Source organism: Lepisosteus oculatus, chromosome 16 (genome assembly GCF_040954835.1).
Source record: "Lepisosteus oculatus isolate fLepOcu1 chromosome 16, fLepOcu1.hap2, whole genome shotgun sequence".
Classification (NCBI taxonomy): domain Eukaryota; kingdom Metazoa; phylum Chordata; class Actinopteri; order Semionotiformes; family Lepisosteidae; genus Lepisosteus; species Lepisosteus oculatus.
This window is the reverse complement of record NC_090711.1, coordinates 19,089,933-19,113,151: the sequence shown is the minus strand read 5'-3', so window position 1 is coordinate 19,113,151 and position 23,219 is coordinate 19,089,933. Positions and strand designations below refer to the sequence as shown.

General features: G+C 51.6%; 3 non-coding genes and 1 pseudogene across 3 annotated transcripts; all 4 read left to right on the top strand.

Moving 5' to 3' along the window:
* The first annotated feature begins 65 nt into the window (after positions 1-65).
* LOC138223491 (U2 spliceosomal RNA) lies at positions 66-239 on the top strand (annotated as a pseudogene).
* Positions 240-6,311: 6,072 nt separating this feature from the next.
* On the top strand, positions 6,312-6,494 carry LOC138223400 (U2 spliceosomal RNA). The gene has a single exon (XR_011181842.1). It is a non-coding gene; the product is annotated as a U2 spliceosomal RNA (small nuclear RNA).
* A 5,914-nt stretch (positions 6,495-12,408) lies between these two features.
* On the top strand, positions 12,409-12,595 carry LOC138223380 (U2 spliceosomal RNA). Its single transcript, XR_011181827.1, has one exon. It is a non-coding gene; the product is annotated as a U2 spliceosomal RNA (small nuclear RNA).
* A 6,072-nt stretch (positions 12,596-18,667) lies between these two features.
* LOC138223486 (U2 spliceosomal RNA) lies at positions 18,668-18,849 on the top strand. The gene has a single exon (XR_011181909.1). It is a non-coding gene; the product is annotated as a U2 spliceosomal RNA (small nuclear RNA).
* The last annotated feature ends 4,370 nt before the right edge of the window (positions 18,850-23,219 follow it).

Below are 23,219 nucleotides of genomic sequence, written 5' to 3'. Positions count from 1 at the left end.
TTGTGGAGTGTTACTGTGTGAGATGTTTTCCTTTTGAGATGTGTTTTTTTTTTTTGGAATAAAGTATATTTTATAAGAAAAAAAAATCTTTTCTTATCAGTTTAATATCTGATACGTCCCCCATCGGGGGACCACATATTAAACGGATTTTTGGAACAGGGAGCTGGATCAGGAGCTTGCTCCGTCCTCTCCACGCATCAGCCCGGTATTGCAGCGCCTCCGGGAGCGGTGCACCACCTTCTCTCAGCGGTGAAAAGACAGACGTAGCAAGCAAGCGAGGTGGACTGGAGCTCCTTCTTCTCGGGTCTCGTCTCTCGTCCATCTGTGTGTCCGTCTCTCTCTCGCTCCCTCTGTGCGCTTTCTCGCGCCTCGACTCTCTGGGCAAGCAGGCCGGCCCCCTTTTCGGCTCCCGTGCGTTTTCCCTCCAAAAAACGTAGTATATCCACCATTTCTTTCTTTTTTTTCGGCAGGCAGGCGTGCGTCCCTTTCCCTCCCTCCCGAGAGAGAGCTGCCCCTTGCCTCTGCCCGCAGGTGCTGGCGCTCGGCTTTCGCTTGCAGACGGTTGGGCACAGCTGCTGCCAGTGGGAGGGGCCCAAGCTAAGGAGGCCGGGCGGCTGGCGCCCCCTGCGGCTGCGGTCGTTGTCGGGCCGTTGACAGAAGATCAAAGAGCAGGGCCCCCACCCGGGACTGGCAGGAAGGCAGGCAGGCAGGCAGGCAGGCAAGCAAGCAAGCAAGAGAGAGGGGGAGCGGAGTCCGGCGGCAGGCCTCTGGCTGCAGGCAGGCCGGCAGCTGCGCGGGTCCCGGGCTCCAGAGGAGTCGGCCTGCGCCATCGTGCGCCAGCGGAACGCCCGCGCGTCGGTCCGCGCCTTTGTGGGCATCGCTTCTCGGCCTTTTGGCCAAGATCGGAAAGTACGTGGCATGCCCGCGGCTTGATGACTTGGCTTGAAGACGACGACGGAGAAGTCGGCGGCGGCGGTGACGACGGCGGCGGCAGCGGCGAGGAGGGAGATCGAGAACCAACCAGTGGAAGGAGGAGCAACCAACCGGAGGAGGAAGGAGGCCGAGGATCCTAAGCCACCACGAGTAGTCGCTCTGGGTTGAGCCCAGGGGGCGAAGTGGGGCTTCCGGATGGCGGCGGCGGCGACGGCGGCAGCGGGTGAGTGGACCCGCGACTGGGCGGCTGGGCACCCTCTGTCCTGTGAGGGACAGATGCGGCGCACAGTGTGCTTTGTGGTCAAGAAGGCGGAGGATAAGGGCATCTGGATGAAGAGGGACAAATTCGAAAGGGACATTTTGATTCAAGCACTTGGAATCAAGGTAAAGGACATTACTAGTTTGCAGGATTTCCCGATTAAAAGTATTTTTGACCTAACTATGGAGTCGGACAAATTATGTGAGACTGTTTGGCGGAAGACCCAGTTTGGGAAAAACTTTTTTCCGATGAACGTGTTTCTGATGGAACCGCTTTTTGCGAGGGAATTGCGGACACTTACTGTCCATGTATTTAATACGCTCCTACTGGAGCGAGATGTGGTGATGTTCTTAGCCAGATTCGTGGATATACAAGGGGCTGGGAGCAAGGTGGTGGATGAGGCGGGTGTCTGGACTGGGAGAAGGAGGTATCTGGTCAGGCTACGACCTAAACCGTCTGGAGAAGAGGGGGTTTTGCACCCCCCCGCCTATTTTAAGATCGGGCCAAACAGGGGTTACCTTTTCTACCCAGGGCAACCTCTGACTTGTAAAAAGTGTTTACAACAGGGACACATCGCAGCGAACTGCCCGGGAGGCTTCTGCAGGAGGTGCGGCGCGGAGGGACACGAGGCGAAAGACTGCGGACAGGTACTGACATGCCACCTATGTGGGTCAATGGATCATGTATATAGCTCGTGTCCCCGAAGGCAGAAGAGTTTTGCGGAGATTGTGAAGGCTCCTACTAAGGATCCGAAACAGGACTTACCGGGACCCTCCGGCGGTCCGGTGATTTTTTACGGGACAGTGGGGAAATCTAAGGAGGGAGACAAGGGTGGTCCAGGGCAAGTAGCAGAGGGGGCGGGCGGAACGGGTGACGGACACCCTAAATCCAGGTCCTGGGCCGATATGGTCCCAGAGGGGCGACCAGAGTCCCCGAGCTGGTCCCCGGTGTTAAGTAGGTCTACAAAGAGAAAGGGAGGGAGAGGGTCGAAGGGTCCTGATTTGCGTCGCGCCAGGTTGAGTGTGCAAAATCGTTTCCAGGGACTGCCTATCGAGATGTTAGGCAGCGATTCGGATGGAGTGGAGGAAGAGAGTGGCAGGGAAGTGGTAGCATCCGGAAAATCGGTCGAGGCTGCTCTCGAAGGAAAGGAGAGTGCTGGGGGAATGACGGGAAAGAAAGGTTAAGAGGTGGCTGGGAGGGCGAAAGCAAGAGGGAGAAGGGCGGGGGAGGGATTGGAGGTAGAGGGCAGTAATATTTCTGCTATTTCAGTCACCCCCGAGGAACCGGAGGAGGTGGAGGTGAGCGAGGAACCTATTCTTCCAGGACAAGGTGAGCCGGTAGTGGCTAGTGAGGGGAGTGAGATTGAGCCAGGGGGTCTAAAGGAGATAGAACAGCCTGCTCACCCGCAAGTCTCCAAGGATCCCGAGAGTGATCTATCTTCCTCGGGGGAGGGGAGCCTGCAGCACTCCGGTGAGGAGGAGAGTGATTCGGTAACAGCAGAATCAGACAATTCAGATACTAGCCAGGAAGATGAGATGAGGGTACAGACTCTTAACGACCCGCCATGAGTCGTAAGATTTGCACAATAAATGTGAGGGGTTTGAGAAACCCAGTTAAGCGGGCTGGCGTCTTCAAAGACCTAGCAAGTCGCCAGTTCGGCTTTTGTTTTGTTCAGGAGGTACCTCTAGGGTCACAGAAAGATGTGGTTGAATATAAGAAAGAATGGAAAAAAGGGGAGTCTTGGTGGAGTATAGGAGGGGTACACTCGTCAGGAATTGGGATTTTATGTGGGGTGACAAGTTTTGTGGGAGGAGAGGTTTGTGTGGTGGTTCCGGGGCGCCTATTAGTGGTGGATGGGGTGTGGGACAGCCTGAAAGTGCGCCTGATTGCGGTGTACGGACCAGCGGAGAGGCGCCTTCAGGTAGATTTTATAAAAAAGATTGAGCCACTCTTATTTACTAACAGGGTGGTGGTGATGGGAGGAGATTTCAATGTGGATATTGGTGACACAAATGGGGCAGGGGCACGGGCCCTGAGAGAGTTGGTGAGTCGTTTCAAATTGCAGGACGGCTTGAACAACTCGGGTCCAGCCTCCAAACAGTTTACGTGGAGTAACGGCAAGGATATTTTCAGGCGACTGGATTACATCTTCACCACCCTGAATGGATTACCTTCGGTAGGACAAGTCGCGCCGGTATGGTTCTCCGACCACATGTTGCTGTCCGCCTGCTGGACCTTGGATGACTCTGGCCCCAGATCAGGTTACTGGAGGCTTAATATAAAGGTGTTGTCCGAGGTCGAGTATAGAAGTAGGATAATTGGCCTAGTTGAGAACTTTTGTAGTCTGAGATGGAAATATCTGTCCGCGGTGAATTGGTGGGAGACGTGTAAAAGAGCAATGTGTAAGGAATCAATTTAATATTGCAGAGACAGGAGAAGGAAAGAGAGAGAGGAAGTGGATCAGCTCCAACAGGAATTACAGACCCTTTATGAGGAATTTAATCGGGGAGGCTCCTTTGATGCACCGAGGGCAGCAGAGATCAGGCTCCAGGTGAAAGAGTGGTGGTTGGCGCAAGTCAACGATTTCCTATTTAGAGTAAAAGGAAATTGGAGAGAGAAGGACGAAAAATGTTCTGCCTTGTTTTTTAGCTTGGTGCGTAACAGACAAGCCAGAACCTTGGTGGAAGGGCTAAAACAGAAAGACGGTTCTGTCACCTCTGACACAGCAGGTATGGTAAGGCGTGCTTCGGAATTTTATAGGGAACTGTTCACGGGGAATCCAGTGGAGACTGCCTTGTGGGAGGAGTGGCTAGTGGGAATAGCAAAGGAAACAGACGGTATGCCTGAGCTGGAGGGAGAGTTATCAGGTGAGGAACTAAAGGAAGCGATGGCGGGGATGCGGAGGGGTACGGCTCCAGGAATTGATGGCTTGCCCATTGATTTTTATGTGGTGTTTTGGGATAAACTACAGCCTATGCTGCTAGAAGTCTTTCACGAGATTTTAGAGTCTGGGGAATTACCGGGAACTATGAAAACTGGAGTTCTGTCATTGATCTATAAGAAAGGAAATAAAGAGGACCTGGAAAACTGGAGGCCTATTCAACTACTCTGCACAGACTATAAGATCTTGGCCAGGGTGTTGAGTAGACGGCTGAGGAAGGTGATGCCGGGCATAGTGTGTAAGGACCAGACGTGCAGCGTAGAAGGCAGGAAACTAGTCTGGAATCTCCAGCTAGCAAGAGACATTATAGAATGGGTAGAGGAAAGGGGCCTGGAGCTAATACTGGTAAATCTGGATCAAAGTAAAGCCTTTGACAGAGTATGTCATCCCTTCCTCTGGGAGGTTTTAAAGAGATTAGGGATTGGTGGAAATTTTATCCGCTGGCTTAGGATTTTATACAACGGGGTCATCTCCAGGGTTTGTGTGAACGGAAGTTTTGGGGATGGGGTTCGCGGTGAGTCGTGGGGTGAGGCAGGGGTGTCCCTTGTCCCCTTTACTCTACGTTCTTTACCTGGAGCCCTTTTTACAACAAATACGGAGCGACCCCTGGGTAGAGGGTGTACTAGTCCCGGGTAGCGGAGGAGCACAGGCAAAGTTGATGGCTTACGCGGACGACGTAACTTTGTTTCTTACCACTGACAGGTCTCTCTGTCGGTTTTGCAGATAGCGGACACCATGGCGGCAGGAACGGGTGCTCTGCTAAATCATAGCAAGTGCACCGTTAAATATTTTGGCAGATGGAAAAACAGGCAGGATGTGGTGAGAGGCCTCAAATTAGAAACAGGGCCCGTTAAGATCTTGGGGGTCTGTTTTCAGGCCGGTGACTCTGCCACAATTAACTGGAAGAGTAAGATCGCAAAGGTTAATCAGAAGTTAGGTTTGTGGCAGAGTAGACATTTGACACTCGTAGGGAAAGTTCTGGTAGTAAAGGTGGATATATTGCCGTTGCTCATCCATCTGGATTGTGTTTTTCCGTTGCCTCCCAGGTTTCGTAGAGACCTGGTGAGGGCCATCTTCCGCTTCATTCGGGGCGGAGGATACGAGTACATCAGGAGGGCGGATATGCACAGGCCAGTGGAGGAAGGAGGTAGGGCAGTGCCGGATCTGCCGGTGAAACTGGACTCACTCTTCATCTCAGGACTGTGCAGACTTCTGCATGAGAGTCCGGACCACCTGTTTGTCCCCTTTGCACACTTGTGGTTTGCCTCTGCAGTGAAGCATCTAGTGGTTTGGACAAACACAACGCCCAAAGCCGAAAAATTACCATGGCATTACAAGCACGCTGTACAATGGCTAAAAAAGCACCCTGGTGTCAAGGATGGTACAGTATTGTTGAACCATAAGGCACTATACCATCTGGTTACAGCAAAGGAGGAGTCGGCGATCGTGGGAGTTTCAGGGGATGTGTGGAGGAAAACGCAATCGGTGGGGTTGGAGAATAAGTTAAAGGACCTCAATTGGTTGGTGGTATGGGACAGACTCCCAGTTAGAGAGACTTTATACAGACACGGTCTCTCCAGACAGGACAAGTGCCCACGCACTGACTGTCAAGAAACAGAGTCAATCACACATGTCTTATGGGATTGCAGTTTTGCACGGAGGGTATGGGACCAGTGTGGGGGTTTCCTAACGCAGGTGAAATCGGATTTTGTGGTGTCCAGACAAGTTATATTGCGGGGAATCCCAAAGACACGCAGATGGGGGTGCAATTTTTTGTTATGGTTTGTAATTAGTTTTGTAAAATTCCATCTTTGGACTTCTCGCAAAGACCTCACTGAGCGTGGGGTCAGCGGAGCACCAGCAGCGGTTGTTCATAAAGTGAAATATGATATAGCATGTCGGGTAAAATGGGACATTTTGAGGTGGGGTTTCGCTGCGGCCAAAGAGAGGTGGAAGGGGTTATTTTCATTGGTGTGATATTATCAGGGTGTTAGAGTTTGTATAAGTAAAAGTTGGTATATTTTGTTTGGGTGTTTTCGGAGGTAGGGGCGGGCTTTTGATTTACATTTGAGGTGGGTTTAGGGAAATTGTTTTGGGTTGGTTGTTGAATGTCGTCTCTGGGTTTTGTTGAGTAATATTTGTGGGATGGTTTTGTGTGATGGGTAATTCTTGCTGTTGATGTTTTTTATGTTTCTAATAAAAAAAAAATCTGTTCTTATCAGTTTAATATCTGATACGTCCCCCATCGGGGGACCACATATGAAACGGATTTTTGGAACAGGGAGCTGGATCAGGAGCTTGCTCCGTCCTCTCCACGCATCGGCCCGGTATTGCAGCGCCTCCGGGAGCGATGCACCACCTTCTCTCAGCGGTGAAAAGACAGACGTAGCAAGCAAGCAAGCGAGGTGGACTGGAGCTCCTTCTCGGGTCTCGGCTCTCGTCCATCTGTGTGTCTCTGTGTCCGTCTCTCTCACGCTCCCTCTGTGCGCTCTCGCGCCTCGACTCTCTGGGCAAGCAGGCCGGCCCCCTTTTCGGCTCCCGTGCGTTTTCCCTCCAAAAAACTTAGTATATCCACCTTTTCTTTTTTTTTCGGCAGGCAGGCGTGTGTGCGCGTCCCCGTCCCTCCCTCCCGAGAGAGAGCTGCCCCTTGCCTCTGCCCGCAGGTGCTGGCGCTCAGCTTTCGCTTGCAGCCGGTTGGGCACAGCTGCTGCCGGTGGGAGGGGCCTAAGCTAAGGAGGCCGGGCGGCTGCCGCCCCCTGCGGCTGTGGTCGTTGTCGGGCCGTTGACAGAAGCTCAAAGAGTAGGGCCCCCGCCCGGGACTGGCAGGAAGGCAAGAGAGAGGGGGAGCGGAGTCCGGCGGCAGGCCACTGGCTGCAGGGAGGCCGGCAGCTGCGCGGGTCCTGGGCTCCAGAGGAGTCGGCCTGCGCCACCATGCGCCAGCAGAACACCCGCGCGTCGGTCCGCGCCTTTGTGGGCATCGCTTCTCGACCTTTTGGCTAAGATCAAGTGTGTGGCCTGACCGCAGCTTGCTTCTTAGTCAAGAGAAAGAGGAGGGATCGACGCCAGGAGTTTTTTTTCTGGGTTTTTTTGTGGCGGAGCTTTCCGGCCAAAAATTTTTCTTCGAGATGGATGGAGCTTCAAGGACCCGTGAGGGACGTGTGCGGAATGCAGTGCAGTTTGTGCTACGGATGGGAGGATCGAAGACGGAGTTGGATTCTCGGGACACCTTTGAGGAAGAAGTGATGCAGAAAGTCTTGCAGTTAAGACCAGAAGACGTCTTTTGTCTCCAAGATTTTCCGGGTAAGAAGATTTTTGATTTATCGCTTATTTCGGAGGCTCTAGTCAGAAGAGTCTGGTCTACTGCTAATGAGAAAAAGGCTGAAGAACCTTTCTCGGACTATATCATGGAACCTTTGTTTGCCCGTGAACTGAGAACATTAACTGTGGTGATGTTCAATCCATATGTACCAGAAGGAGATATTGTCTGCTTTTTAAAGCGTTTTGTGGACATACAAGGAGTGGGTGAAAAGCTTATGGACAGGAAGGGGTATTGGACAGGGAAGAGGCGCTATAGGGTGCGTCTTCGGCCTAAGGGACAAGCGCCTGACGGCCTTTTGCATCCCCCAGCATCTTTCTTCATTGCCGCAAATAACGGTTATTGTTATTATGGGCAGCCCGCAGTTTGTAGGAGATGTGGGAAGCCGGAGCACAATGCTGCTGATTGTCGTGAGGTGATCTGCCGGAAATGTGAAGGTGTGGGGCATTCCACCGCTAACTGCACTGAAGAAACTAGATGCAATCTGTGTGGGGGCGAGGGGCACATATTTAAGGATTGTGAACAACGGAAAAAGAGCTTTGCTGAGATTGTGCAGGGTTCGAGACCTGCCCCAGGCGCCAGTACAGAAGAGCGCGGAGGTGAGGAGGAGACGGGCAGTGTGGACATGGAGGAAACAGGAGAAGCCTCAACGGCTGATACTGGAGAAACAGCACGGGGGTGTAAACTTGCCGGAGGTGAGTCAAAAGAAGTTTCTTCGGGACTGGAAGTAATGAAAGAGGTTGTTGGGAAAATAAGTTGGGGAGACATGGCAGAGGAGACGGAGTCAGAACAGGTCCCAACTAAACATCAAAGCAAGAGGAAGAACATAGAGACTGGTGATGACCCAATTAGAAAGGCGGGTAGAAGCGCAGATAGCATGGAGATAGAAGTGGCAAAGGATTACCCGGCGTCTGTTGGGATGGAAACACAAAGGAGCTTCTCAATCTCCATGCCTAATTTTCAAGATGTGTTGTTGGAGTCTTCTTGTTCTACAGGACCAAATCTGACCATCGAGGAAACGCCTCTAGAAGAAGGGAGCAGTTTGCCCGGTGGAATGCCTGAAGAAAGAACAGAGGTATGGTTTGATGCAGGACTGCCCAGCAAATTTTTGAGACTGTGCAGATGGGACGAGAAGACGACTTCAGTTAAGTGGCCTGAATCCTTTGAAGGATCCATTTTTGAGAAAAGAGGGATCAGATTGAGGCCAGTGGTTACCGACGGGGAAGTATCCACTTTCCATTTGTACGCGGAGGACATTAGGGATGTTGCACAGCAGAGATATCGAATTGCAGACCTAGTAAGAAAGTGGGTAGAAGGTGTAGAAAAAGACGAGGTCAATTTTGAGCAGAAGGTTAAGAAAAAGGAAACGCTAAGAGCAAAACTAGCGGCTCCTAGGGAATTTTTGCAAGCATGCAAATTAGTGGAGGGAAATGTTGTTTATCCTCCTGGTACGGAGGGTATTTGTAATATGTTGAAAGGTTTTAAGAGAGTGAGAGTAGAGGTAGAAAAATCTAGAGAGAGAGTGGGTGGTTTATTAGTGTGTGGTACATTTGAGAAAGAAGTTAAAGAAGTCTATGTATGTTTTTCTTGTTTAATGAGGGAATGGACTCAGAAGGGCTTTTGTTAAATCCTTTTAATTTACTATGTTGAAAGTCTTAATCAATGTCAGAGGATTGAGAGATATAACTAAAAGAACGGCAGTGTTTAGTTATTTGAGGACATTGGATTTTACTGTGTGTTTTTTACAGGAAGTGCATCTCAGAGATCGAAGGGATGCGGCTGCCTTTACTAATGAATGGGATAGAGGCCCTTCCAGATGGAGCGTGGGCGGGGTTCATTCTTCAGGCATTGGAGTTTTATTTGGGACCTACGATTTAGTGGTGGAAGGATGTGAGGTGGGCGTGGCTTGTAGGCTAATGAGTGTGGATGTGGTTGTGGGTGGTTTTAATTTTCGGTTTATAGGAGTGTACGCTCCAGCTGTAGTTTCTCAGAGACTTACCTTTTATGCAAACTTAGCTCCTTTTTGTTTAACCAATAGAAAGATTGTCTTAGGGGGAGATTTCAATCTTGACTTCAGTGATAAAGATCCTTTCCTCCAGGGACCTTATGGTAGTAAGTGCATCTGTGCAGCCCTTTTGGCACTCAGATCATGATCTGGTGTTGATTGAAATTGCTGGGGCAGGTGTTAACTTTGGTAAGGGGACCTGGAGATTGAACACGAGTGTTTTAGAAGATGCAGCTTACAGAAAATTGATAAGGAGTAAACTGATAGAGTGGGTAGATGAAAGAACTAAATGGTCCTCCACCCTAAAGTAGTGGGACGTAGTTAAGAAAAGGATCCAACAAATAACGAGAAGTTACTGTAGGGAAAAGCAAGCGCAGGAAAAGAGAGAGGGTAGATTGTTGCAGGAGCATCTAACTCTTTTATATGAGGACAGTAACAGAGGTGTATCAGTGGATTTAGAGGAGATTTGTAAACAGAAGGAGAAGTTGAAAAGTTTCTATGAGAAGAAGGCTCGTAGGTACCTCTTTAAGACACACATTGATAAACTGCAGTTCTCAGAGTCCTGCTCTACTTTCCAGTTCCGTGGCATGAGGGACAAGTTACGCAGGAGAGTAGTGGAAGGCCTGATTGATAGTGCAGGTAAATTGGTATCAGATAGGGAAGGGTTGTTATCGGTTGCAACGGATTTTTATCAGGAGCTTTTTGCGAAGCGAGAGATAGAAGAAGCAGCTGTTAGATGTGTTTTAAAGCCACTGGCAACATTAATCACAGAGGAGGAACAATCGAGTATGGAAGGGCCTTTTATGGTGGAAGAGTTAACTACTGCCATGAGAGAGTTGAAAAAAGGTAGAGTGCCGGGCGCAGATGGCCTCCCTGTAGAATTCTATTACACCTTTTGGGACATATTGAAAGATATATTGTTATCTGTGGTGAAGGAGGTATTTGTGAAAGGGCGCTTGAGTACATCTATGAGTACAGGGATTTTGATTTTGTTGTATAAAAAAGGAAGACCTACAGATTTGAGTAATTGGAGGCCTTTGACGTTTCTGGGCACCGATTACAAGATTTTGGCAAAAGTTCTTACGAATAGGCTAAAACGAGTGCTTCCTAAAGTCGTGGGTAAAGAGCAAACGTGGAGTTCAAGGACGAAAGATTTGTTGGACTCTGCAGTTAATAAGGGACTTAGTTGCTTGGTCAAGACAAAGGGATGTGCCCTTCTTGCTGGCTAATTTAGATCTGGAAAAAGCCTTCGACCGAGTGTCTCATGACTTCCTATGGAAGGTTATGGAGCGTATGGGCTTTGGCTCTCTTTTTATAGGTTGGATTCAGACCCTCTATAGAGAAGTGGGGAGCAAAGTTTTAATAAATGGACATGTAGGGCGAATGGTATGGCAGGACTCAGGGGTGAGACAGGGATGTCCGCTTTCTCCATTACTCTTTGTGTTGTATATTGAAGCATATGCTCGTCTTGTTTGTGCCGACCCTAAGGTGGAAGGTGTTTTGGTGCCTGGTAGTGGAGGGCAGGGAGCCAAGATTGCTTTATATGCAGACGATATTTCTTTGTTCATGAATTCTGACGTGGACCTGCAGGGGGCGCTGGATCATTTCGCAATCTTTACCAAGGCATCTGGGGCAAAACTCAACACGGGGAAAAGTAAAATTAATTTTTTGGGGAGGTGGAGGGATCGGCAGGACTGTGTGTGTGGTTTGCAGGTGTGTAAAGACCCTCTGAAGATTCTCTGCGTTTATTTCCAGGAAGAAGAAGCAGCTAAGTATAATTGGCTTGAAAAGTTAGAAAAAGCCAGATTACGTTTGGGTTTGTGGAAAAGTAAGGGGCTGACACATATAGGTAAAGTCCTTATAATAAAGATAAAGATATTGTCTTTGTTGGAATATTTGGCTTCAGTGTATCCCACGCCTTTGAGTTTAAACAGGTACCTGACTAAAGAGGTTTTTGTTTTTATTTGGGGTAAAAAGTATGAATACGTTAGACGGGCAGATATGTACAGACCTGTTGAGGAGGGGGGAAGAGGGGTCCCGTCTTTACCCATTAAATTGAATTGTATTTTTGTGTCTTCCTTATGTGAGGCTTCAAAAAGGCCCATTGGACATCTGGCTCATTATTTTGTTTGGTTTTGGTTTGCAAGATCATTAAAAGGACTGTTTTGTTGGGACAATTCGGTTCCTCATGGTGTCGACATGCCCTGGCATTATACGCCAGCCGGTGGATTAGCAAAAATGCACAGGGACTGGAAGGTGAGGTGCTCTCCAACCACAGGACGCTGTATGTGGAAGTAATGGGCAAGGATGAAGCAAGCCTGGTGGGTGGACTACCCAAAGACATCTGGAGCCGGATTCAACCAAAAGGATTGCAGCATGACCTGATAGACCTCAATTGGTTAATCGCCTGGCAAAGGCTCCCAGTGAGGGAGATTTTGTATAGATACAAACTATCTCGACAAAAATTTTGCCCGAGGATTCAATGCAATGGACAAGAATCGATACGTCATGTTTTTTGGGATTGTAATTTTGCCAAGTGTTTGTGGAAAAAGTGTAATGAACTTTTTGACATGTTTATGTTGAACTTTGTTATCACTGTAAATATAGTTATGTATGGTTTGAAAAAAGGTTTGTACTCTAAAGAGACATCGTGGGTTCTTTGGTTAATAATAAGTTATGCAAAATCCGAGCTGTGGAGGGCGAGGAACGGTGTGACAAAAAACGGGGTCCAGGTAAGCGTGGTGGGTGTGTTTCACAGATTGGAGTACAGAATTAAGTGTGAAATTGTCATAGATATAAGGAAAAGAGGATACCACGCTGCCAAAGAAAGGTGGAAGGGGTTATTGCCATATAGTATGTCTTAGTTTGGGGTTTGCTGTTGGTTTCGGTTTTTTGTAGATTTCTGAGTGTGTTGTTTTCCTTGATATTAGATATGTTTTTCTTCTGTAAGTAGGATGGTTTTTTTGTCATTTTGTAATAAAAAAAAAATCTGTTCTTATCAGTTTAATATCTGATACGTCCCCCATCGGGGGACCACATATTAAACGGATTTTTGGAACAGGGAGCTGGATCAGGAGCTTGCTCCGTCCTCTCCACGCATCGGCCCGGTATTGCAGCGCCTCCGGGAGCGGTGCACCACCTTCTCTCAGCGGTGAAAAGACAGACGTAGCAAGCAAGCAAGCAAGCGAGGTGGACTGGAGCTCCTTCTTCTCGGGTCTCGTCTCTCGTCCATCTGTATGTCTCTGTGTCCGTCTCTCTCTCGCTCCCTCTGTGCGCTTTCTCGCGCCTTGACTCTCTGGGCAAGCAGGCCGGCCCCCTTTTCGGCTCCCGTGCGTTTTCCCTCCAAAAAACTTAGTATATCCACCTTTTCTTTTTTTTTCGGCAGGCAGGCGTGTGTGCGTGCGCGCGTCCCCGTCCCTCCCTCCCGAGAGAGAGCTGCCCCTTGCCTCTCCCCGCAGGTGCTGGCGCTCGGCTTTCGCTTGCAGCCGGTTGGGCACAGCTGCTGCCGGTGGGAGGGGCCTAAGCTAAGGAGGCCGGGCGGCTGGCGCCCCCTGCGGCTGCAGTCGTTGTCGGGCCATTGACAGAAGATCAAAGAGTAGGGCCCCCGCTCGGGACTGGCAGGCAGGCAGGCAGGCAGGCAAGAGAGAGGGGGAGCGGAGTCCGGTGGCAGGCCTCTGGCTGCAGGGAGGCCGGCAGCTGCGCGGGTCCCGGGCTCCAGAGGAGTCGGCCTGCGCCACCATGCGCCAGCGGAACGCCTGCGCGTCGGTCCGCGCCTTTGTGGGCATCGCTTCTCGGCCTTTTGGCCAAGATCTAAAGATACGTGGCATGACCGCGGTCTGAGGACTTGACAAAAGGCGAAGACGACGAAGGCGAAGACAGCGGACAACGGAACCAGACCAGACGGGCGGAACCTTATCATCAGAAGACCGAAGCAGAAGACCACCAAGGCCACCACGGGTAGTCGCCCTGGGTTGAACCCAGGGGGCGAAGTGGGGCCTCCAAGATGACAGCGGTTGAAGGTGGTGAGTGGGCCCGCGGTTCGGCCCGTGAGGGGCAGATGCGGTGCACAGTGCGCTTTGTTGTGAAGGAGGCGGAGAAGAAGAAGGAATGGATGAACCGTGAGCGGTTTGAAAGAGTAGTTCTGATGAAGGCTCTTGGGATTAAGTTGAAGGACTTTGATTGTTTACAAGATTTCCCAGTTAGAGGGATTTACGACCTGTCGCTTGCGTCGGATGAACTTTGTGAGAAGGCTTGGGAAAAAGTGTGTGAAGGAAGAGATGTGGTACCGCTTAATGATTTCCTAATAGAGCCATTGTTTGCCAGGGAGCTCAGGACTTTGACAATTCATCTGTTTAATCACCGGGTCCCAGAAAGAGACATAATCACCTTTTTTATCCAGATTTGTGGATGTGCAGGGAGAAGGTCAAAAAGATTTAGATGCCCTCAGAGTGTGGACCGGTAAAAGAAGATACACGGTGCGGCTAAAACCTAAGCCATCTGAGAGTGAGGGTGTGGTACATCCCCCGGCTTATTTCACGATTGGGCCTAATAGAGGCTACCTCTTCTATCCAGGCCAACCGGTGACGTGCAAGAAGTGTTTTCAGAGGGGTCATGTAGCGGCGAACTGTCCTGGCGGTGTGTGCCGAAAGTGTAAGGCTACAACTCACGAAACTAAGGACTGTACTAAGGTCTTAACTTGCGACCTGTGTGGGGCAGAAGGCCATGTCTACAGGGTCTGTCCAATGAAAAGTCGAAGTTTTGCAGACGTGGTGAGGACTTCGGCAGAGGGCCCGAGGGGAGATGAGACCAGACCACAGCAGAAGACCGCGACCACCCAGAAGCCACAAGCAGGCGCAAGAGAGGAAAGAGACGACAGACCAGAGGGGATGCCTAAGACGACCAAGGTACCTGAAGAGGCGTGTCCGGGGACCTCAACGTGGGCGGAAGTGATGGACAGGGCAGAGTCGGAGTCGCCGGAGTGGGCTACCCAGCCTAGCAGGGCTGCAAAGAGGAAGTCGGCAGCAGAGAAGAAAAGAATGAGGTCGGATGAGTGCTTGTTTGAGACTGTGGCTAACCGTTTCCAGGTCCTAGCTTTTGAGGAGGACTCGGAAAACAGCGACGTCGAGGCAGAGAAGGAAGAAGACGGAGAGAGCGGACAGAGAAAGCCGAGACGGAAAAAGGCGATTGCTGTGAAGAGGGCGAGGGGGGTGTGGAGGGGGAAGGAGAGGGAGGGTAGGGAGAAGAGGCTGACACCTTGGAGGCCTCAGCTGAGGTTAGTACTTTTGATGACCCCATACCCCCGGGCCAGGGCGATATAGTTGTGGAACAGGAGGATTTTGCTTCAGAGACCTCAGAACAGTCGGGGAAAGGCGGCGGTATCCACCTCCTGACCTCCGATGATCCTGGGGTAAGTCCATCATCCCTGGGGGAGGGGTCCCCGCAGGTTATGGGTGTGGTGGAAACTGCCCTTAGTCCTATTGGAATAGAAAGTGCTTTTAGTTTGGGAGACGGGTTACAGCTGCAGACTCCCTTTGACCCAACATGAGTTGTACCGTATGTTCGGTTAACGCCAGAGGGCTTAAAAATCATAGTAAGCGGATTGGCGTCTTCAAATGGTTAGAAGCGCGCCATTTCGGCTTTTGTTTTTTGCAGGAGGTACACTTAGGCACAAAAGGTGATATTGCCACCTTTAAGAGACTGGGTTAAAGGGGAGTCCTGGTGGAGTGTAGGGGGAGTGCACTCATCCGGAATCGGGATCCTATGTGGAACCCCGAATTTCTCTGTAAGCGACGTTAACTGCATAGTCCCAGGAAGGCTAATGGTTGTAGACGGGGCATGGGAAGGACTGCAGGTATGTTTGATAGCTGTCTACGGGCCTGCCGAAAGGCGGCTCCAGGCGGCGTTTTTGAAGGACCTTGTGCCTCATCTGTACACCAATAAAGTGGTGGTGATGGGAGGGGATTTTAATATTGATGTGTGTGATGCGAGTGGTGTGAGTGTGAGTGGTCTTAAGGAATTAATATCACGGTTTCACCTAAAAGATGGTCATAAGGACTATAGTCAGGGACAGAGAATGCACACATGGAGTAATGGAAGGGATGTCTTCAGAAGACTTGATTATATCTTCACCACCCTACGTGGGTTGACACAGGCGGCAACGGTTACTCCGGTATGGTTTTCAGATCATCTGTTGTTGTCGGTTGATTTGATACCAGATGGTATGGACCCTAAATCAAACTACTGGAAACTGAACACGAAAGTGTTATTGGAAGCAGATTATCAGAGCTTGATAGTTGCGCTTTTGAATCGTTTCCAGTTACAGAGGGGGCGGTACCAGACAGCGGTGCTGTGGTGGGAAGCCTGTAAAAGGGCGATCTCCAAGGCTTCTATCTCATACTGTAGCCAAAAGAAGGTAGCTTGTGAGATTGCAGCAGGAACTTGAAGAGCAGTATGTGGTTTCCAACCAGGTTGGTGCTTTTGACATGACAAAAGTTTCTGAGCTCAAACTCAGACTGAAAGAACTTTGGCTAGAGAGAGCTAAGGATTTTTTGTTTAGGTTGAAGGGTAACCTGATTGAGGGGGAGGAGAGGTGCTCAGCCCAGTTCTTTGGCTCGGTCCGAGCCAGACAGAAGAGGACTCTCTTCGAGGGTCTGAGGAGAGAAGATGGGTCCAGTGTCAGAGACATAGAAGGCATGGTGAGGTGTGCAACTAATTTTTACAGGGTTTTATTTTCAGAGAAACCAGTGGATGAGTTTGTGGGATGAGTGGTGGATAGGTTTTGACAGGAAGACTGATGGTATGGAAGGTGTGGGTGAGGACCTAACAATAACTGAGATCGGAGAGGCCATTGGTGGCCTGCGTAGAGGTACCACCCCGGGGATTGACGGACTCCCGACAGAATTTTATGTAACCTTTCGTGAAAGCTTACTACCGGTGTTGTTGGAGGTTTATAACGAAGTCCTGAGGGAGGGTGAGCTCGGAAGAACGATGAGGACAGGTATTATGTCTCTGGTGTATAAGAAAGGGGACAAGGAAAATCTGGAGAACTGGAGGCCGATCCAATTACTCTGTTCCGATTATAAGATCTTGGCCAGAGTATTGGGGAGACGGCTGAGGAAGGTGATGCCGGACCTGATAAGTAAAGACCAAACCTGCAGTGTGGAGGGTAGAAACGTAAAATGGAACCTGCAGTTGATCAGGGACGTGACAGAATGGGTGGAGGACAGGAACCTTGAGATGATGCTTGTGAGCCTAGACCAAAATAAGGCCTTTGACCAGGTGCATCACTCTTTCCTTTGAGAGGTGATGAAGAGTGGGGCTGGACGTGGGCCTCATCAGATGGATTAAGGTTTTATATAATAATGTCATCTCAAGGGTATGTATCAACGGTATGTTCGGCATGGGTATCCCGGTCAGGTGTGGGGTGAGGCAGGGATGCCCTCTGTCTCCCTTATTATATGTGCTGTACATAGAACCCTTTCTGCATCTGATTCGTGGGGATCCTCGAGTGGAAGGGGCGGTGGTTCCGGGGAGTGGGGGAGCACAGGCGAAAATAGCAGCCTATGCAGACGATATTTCGCTGTTTCTTAGCACTGACAGAGGCCTTTGCCAAGTATTACAGATAGTAGATAGTATGACCAAAGGGACAGGTGCTTTTTTGAACAAATCAAAGTGTACGGTTAAATACTTCGGTAAATGGAAAGAAAGACAAGATGTGGCGGGCGGTCTTACCTTGGTGACGGGACCGGTTAAAATTCTGGGAGTTCTTTTCCATACACAGGACTCCGCCAGGATCAACTGGGACCTGAGGCTGGGGAAGGTAAATCAAAAGATCGGTCTGTGGTTGAATAGTTCGCTGACGTACACGGGGAAAGTACTAGTCTTAAAGGTGGACATACTGCCATTGCTGCTTCATTTGGCATGTGTGTTTCCCCTGCCTGCTCGGCTGCGTCGAAACTTGGTGAGGGCGGTCTTCCACTTTGTTTGGAGTGGGGGGCATGAGTACATCAGGAGAGCGGATATGTGCAGGCCAGTGGAGGAGGGTGGTAGGGCTGTTCCAGACTTCCCGCTGAAACTAGACACCCTATTCGTCGCAAATTTGTGTAAAACGCTATACGAAGATCCGGATCACCTCTGCTTATGTTTTATCCGTTTGTGGTTTGCGAATACGATGAAGCACCTGGTTGTCTGGACTAATACGACGCCAAAGGCGCAAAAACTGCCCTGGCATTATAGACATGCGGTGGTGTGGTTACAGAAGCACCCAGAGTTCAGAAAGGGCTTGGGTGCTACGGACCACAAACAGATGTATAGGACTATCATGGAGAAGGGGGTACCTGCAGTGGTGGGGGTGTCGGAGGAGGAGTGGTGGCAGATCCAGCCGGTGGGTCTAGAAAACAGACTCAAGGACCTAAACTGGCGGGCTCTCTGGAACAGGTTGCCGGTGAGGGACACGCTCCACAGACATGGGTTGTCCAGACAGGATAAGTGCCCGCAGCCTGACTGTTCTGAGGTTGAAACCCTGCTTCACGTTTTCTGGAGCTGCGTTTTCCCCCAAAGGGTGTGGGGGTCACTGTGTTGAATTATTACGGAAAATCTGGTGATTTTGTTTTAACGAGTCGGGTGGTGATTCGGGGAGTAACGGGGACGAGAAAATGGAATAAAGAATTTGTGTTATGGTTCATAATTAGTTTGGTTAAGTTTTATATATGGGCAGCGAGGATGGAGGTGGTGGAGCATGGCAGTAGTGCTTCAGCCTTATCTGTATTTAGTAAAGCCAAAAATGAAGTTACTAGACGTGTTCGGTGGGACATTTTACGGTGGGGTTTTGCTGCGGCCAAAGAAAGATGGAAGGGGTTAATTCCTTTGGGGTGTTAAATTGGTTTTTGTGTATGGGTTTTGTCTTAATAATATAAGGAACGTTGGGGATGGAGGAGGGATCTTTTTTGCATACAGGGCGGGATTATGGGAATGCAAAGGGTTTGTGTTTATGGTTTTTGATGACTGGTTTCTTGTGTTTTTATTTTCGGAATGAATCAATATGAATACTGTTGTATTAATAATTTCATGACCGTTTGATTTGTGTTTCTGATTGTAGAGTGTAATAGTATAAGGGTTGTTGCTAGTGTTACGGTGGGCGGTTGATTTGTTTAGTGTATGTTTGAGTGTTGGGGAAGGGTGTGGTTGTCTTATTGTGGTGTGTTGAAGTTTGTTATGTTTGTAATAAAAAACCTAAAAAAAAATCTGTTCTTATCAGTTTAATATCTGATACGTCCCCCATCGGGGGACCACATATTAAACGGATTTTTGGAACAGGGAGCTGGATCAGGAGCTTGCTCCGTCCTCTCCATGCATCGGCCCGGTATTGCAGCGCCTCCGGGAGCAGTGCACCACCTTCTCTCAGCGGTGAAAAGACAGACGTAGCAAGCAAGCAAGCGAGGTAGACTGGAGCTCCTTCTTCTCGGGTCTCGTCTCTCGTCCATCTGTGTGTCTCTGTGTCCGTCTCTCTCTCGCTCCCCGACTCTGGGCAAGCAGGCCGGTCCCCTTTTCGGCTCCCGTGCGTTTTCCCTCCAAAAAACTTATTTTTTTCAGCCTTTTCCCAGGGAGGCAGGCGTGGCTTGCTTGCTTGCGTGTGTCCCCGTCCCTGCAGGCGGGCCCCTTTCGACAGCTGGGCATTTTCCCTCCAAAAAACGTAGTATATCCACCTTTTCTTTCTTTTTTTTCGGCGCGCGCGCGTCCCCGTCCCTCCCTCCCGAGAGAGAGCTGCCCCTTGCCTCTGTCCGCAGGTGCTGGCGCTCGGCTTTCGCTTGCAGCCGGTTGGGCACAGCTGCTGCCGGTGGGAGGGGCCTAAGCTAAGGAGGCCGGGCGGCTGGCGCACCCTGCGGCTGCGGTCGTTGTCGGGCCGTTGACAGAAGATCAAAGAGTAGGGCCCCCGCCCGGGACTGGCAGGCAGGCAGGCAGGCAAGAGAGAGGGGGAGCGGAGTCCGGCGGCAGGCCTCTGGCTGCAGGGAGGCCGGCAGCTGCGCGGGTCCCGGGCTCCAGAGGAGTCGGCCTGCGCCACCGTGCGCCAGCGGAACGCCCGCGCATCGGTCCGCGCCTTTGTGGGCATCGCTTCTTGGCCTTTTGGCTAAGGTCAGAGGTCGAGGGAGAGAGGATCAATAGGACAGCGTTTGCGGAGACACTTTGGATTGCCTGGATTTTGGACCCGGATTGTTTTTAGACAACGATTTTTTTGCCTTTTGGACGTCGGACCTTTGATTTTCCACCCGGCTTTGCATTTCTTGGCTGTTTGGTGGCCGAGAGGCTGCCCCAACCATGGCTGCAGAGCCTGGAGAGGCGAGGAGGGCTGGGAAGGACCCCAGCATTAAGTGGACTCTCCGCTTCCGTTGGAAACCGGAGACGGAACCACCGGGAAGGGAGAAGTTTGAGGATGACGTCCTGTTTGGAGCTTTGGGGCTGAAGGCAGCAGAGATCTTGTGTGTGCAGGGGAACCAGCCACAGAAATTCATCGACACCACCTTCATCAGCGCTGATATCCACAAGAGAATGGTAGGGAAATGCAACGAAATCATTAAGAGCGGCGGATTTCCGGAGTATGAGTGTGGGGGACTGCAGAGCGACAGCAAGAGGTGGGTGGTTTTGCACATGTTCGATCCGTTTGTGAAAGATGCCGACGTGACTACCTTCCTAAGCAGATACGTGGGGGTGAAGGTGGGACCCTTGGGGCTCAAGGACACACGTACTGTGTGGACGGGAAAACGTCGGTATCTGGTGGAGTTGCGGCAGGACAAGACCTCAAAGGACGGTAACAGCCACCCACCAGGAACATTCGCAATAGGAGGAGGTAGGGGGTACATGTACTATTGGGACCAGCCTGACTTTTGCAGGAAGTGCCGGTCCTTCGGGCACCGAGAGGGGGCATGTATGGCGGAGAAATGTGGGAAGTGTGGCAAACAGGGACACCCCACTCGAGACTGCCAGGTGAAAGAGTGCTCCCTGTGCAGGGATAGAGGCCACCTATTCCGGCAGTGCAACAAAAGGGGCACTGCCACGGAGCAGGCGGCCACGGAGCAGGCGGCCACGGAGCAGGCGGCCACGGAGGTGGTGAGCATGGAGGAGGCGGTCAGAGAATGGATCAGGCAGGCAGACGAGGACAGTGAGGGGGAAGGCCGGCCGAAGGGTAGCAGGCCCCCTGGTAAGGGGGAAAAGAAGGGAGGAAGACAGGAGAGGGAGGAGCGCCAGGGAGAAGAGGACGGAGAGCGGCCAGGAACGTCGTGGGGCTCGGACGTGGAGCAACTGGAGACAGCGCAGGGAGAAGACGGGGGACGACCGGGAACATCACGAGGAGCAGACGGAGGGACCGGAACCTGGGCGGAGGTGGTGAAGAAGGGGCGCCCCCTGAAGGGCGGGGGAAGAACTGCGACACCGGCACCGACGCCAACAGAGGAGGAGGGGATGGTAATCCTGCAGGGCGCAGGAAAGAAGAGGAGGTCGAAGAGACAGAGGGCGGAAAGGTGTCAACAGGAGACGCAGGAGAAGAAGAGGACGGCCGAGGAAGAAGGCCAGGAGGAAGACCCGGGAGACTTCGCAGACTCTGAGGGGATGGAAGAGGAGGAGGGAGTTTTGTCGGCCTCGAGTGACTCAGAGGCCGAAAGCACCTCGGAATCTCTCCCCCCAGGGCAGGGGTCAGGGGCGGCAACGCCGGCCGTCTATTCAGTGGCGCCCAACGTAACGGACGATGGCAGCCCCGTAGCCTTTTGCCAGCCTGAAACGCCAACTCCGGAACGAGAGCCCCCGGACAGCCCCTTGGTCCAGTACATGGACACAGAGGATGGCAGCTCGGAGAGTACAGCAGGGACGGCGAGCTCACCTGATTCCAGCCGATCGGAAGGAATGGAGAGTGACAGCCTCCCTCAAGACCCACCATGACCCTCACAGTTGCAACAGCTAACGTGAGGGGTCTGAGGAAGCAGGAGAAAAGAGTGGCAGTGTTTTCCTACCTGTCTCGAAGGTATCTGGACGTGACCTTTCTGCAGGAAGTCCATCTCAAGGACCTCGACGACGTGAGGACCCTTCAGAGGGAGTGGAGGAGGGGTCCTTTGTGGTGGAGCGTCGGAGGGGTGAACTCCTCTGGTGTGGGTATCCTGTGCGGCTTGCCAGGGTTCGCCGCCCAAACAGTCAGCTCAGTAATTCCCGGACGTCTGCTGGTGGTGGACGGAACCTGGAGGGGAGTGAAGATAAGACTAGTCAACGTGTACGCCCCAGCAGACAGAAGGCAGCAGGGCTCCTTTTTGAAAGACCTGGAGCCCGTGCTGTACACCAACAGAGAGCTGACTGTAGGCGGCGATTTCAACATCGACCTGGGAGACCCGCACGGCCAGGGAATTCATCTGTTGAGGTCCTTGATCGCGGATTTCGGCCTTCGAGACGGGTTTAAGAACGTTGCACACCACACCTGGGACAATGGAAGAGGGAGTTTTCGACGCCTCGACTACATCCTCTCTACTGTGAAGTGGACAACGCTAAGCAGGCAAGTGACCCCTACCTGGTTCTCGGATCACCGGCTGCTCACGGTCTCCTTCGGTGTTGAGGACCCGCGCTTCCAGGCTGGGTACTGGAAGCTGAACAAACAACTTCTTCATGAGGAAAGATACCGAAGGAAGATCGAGACAGTGCTGAAAGACCTGGAAAAGAGAAAGGAGCTTTATAGCTCTGCATTGGTGGGAATCGTGCAAACAGACTCTCGCAACGGTCACCAGGCGATACTGCTGGATCCGGCGGAGTCTGGAGGAACGTCAGTGCGCCCAGCTCCAAGAAGAGCTGGAAGCACTGTATGAGCAGCTGAACCAGGGGGGGCGCCTTCAACGGCTAGAAGATTGCCAACGTCAGGAGCCTGCTTAGGGAAACGTGGCTGCAGAAAGCAAAGAACTTTCTTTTCAGGCTGCGGGGAGTTTGGAAGGAGGGAGAAGAACAGTGCTCACCCCAATTCTTCAGCGCTGTGAGAAAGCAGCAGGAGCGCTGCTGCTTCGAAAGTATACGGCGCGAGGATGGGACTGCAGCCACGGACTTACCCGGGATGCTGGAGTGTGCCACAGGGTTCTATACAGCCTTGTTCCAGGAGAAGGAGATCGACGCCAGCATCAAGGAGAGGCTCCTGGAGGGTGTGGAGAAGGCAGTAGACGATCCCGCCTCGCTGGTTGGGCCTGTGACGGGGGCGGAAATAAAAAAAGCATTGTTCGGATTGAAGAAGGGGACCATCCCCGGAGTCGACGGCCTACCAGCGGAATTCTACCGGACCTTCTGGGATCAACTAGAGCCTTTTCTGGTGCAGGTCTTCAATGAGGCCCTGGACAGCAATGAACTGGGCCTCTCTATGAAGACCGGCGTCGTGACTCTGATCTACAAAGGAGGAGACAAGGCGGACCTGGGGAATTGGAGGCCGATCCAGATCCTGTGCACCGATTATAAGATCTTGGCCAGGGTGCTGGGTGGCCGTCTGAGAACGGTGATGCCGGCGCTGGTCGGGGCGGACCAGACATGTGGCATGGCAGGCCGGAAGATCAGCTGGACCCTGCAGCTGATCCGGGACATTATCGCCTGGGTGGAGGACAGAGGCCTGCCGCTCATGCTGGTGAGCCTAGACCAAGCGAAGGCGTTCGACCGGGTCCATCACGGGATCCTGTGGGCACTCCTGAGGAAGAAGGGTCTGCCTGACGTCTTTGTCAGGTGGATTGAAGCGCTCTACAACGGCGCTGCGTCCCGGGTA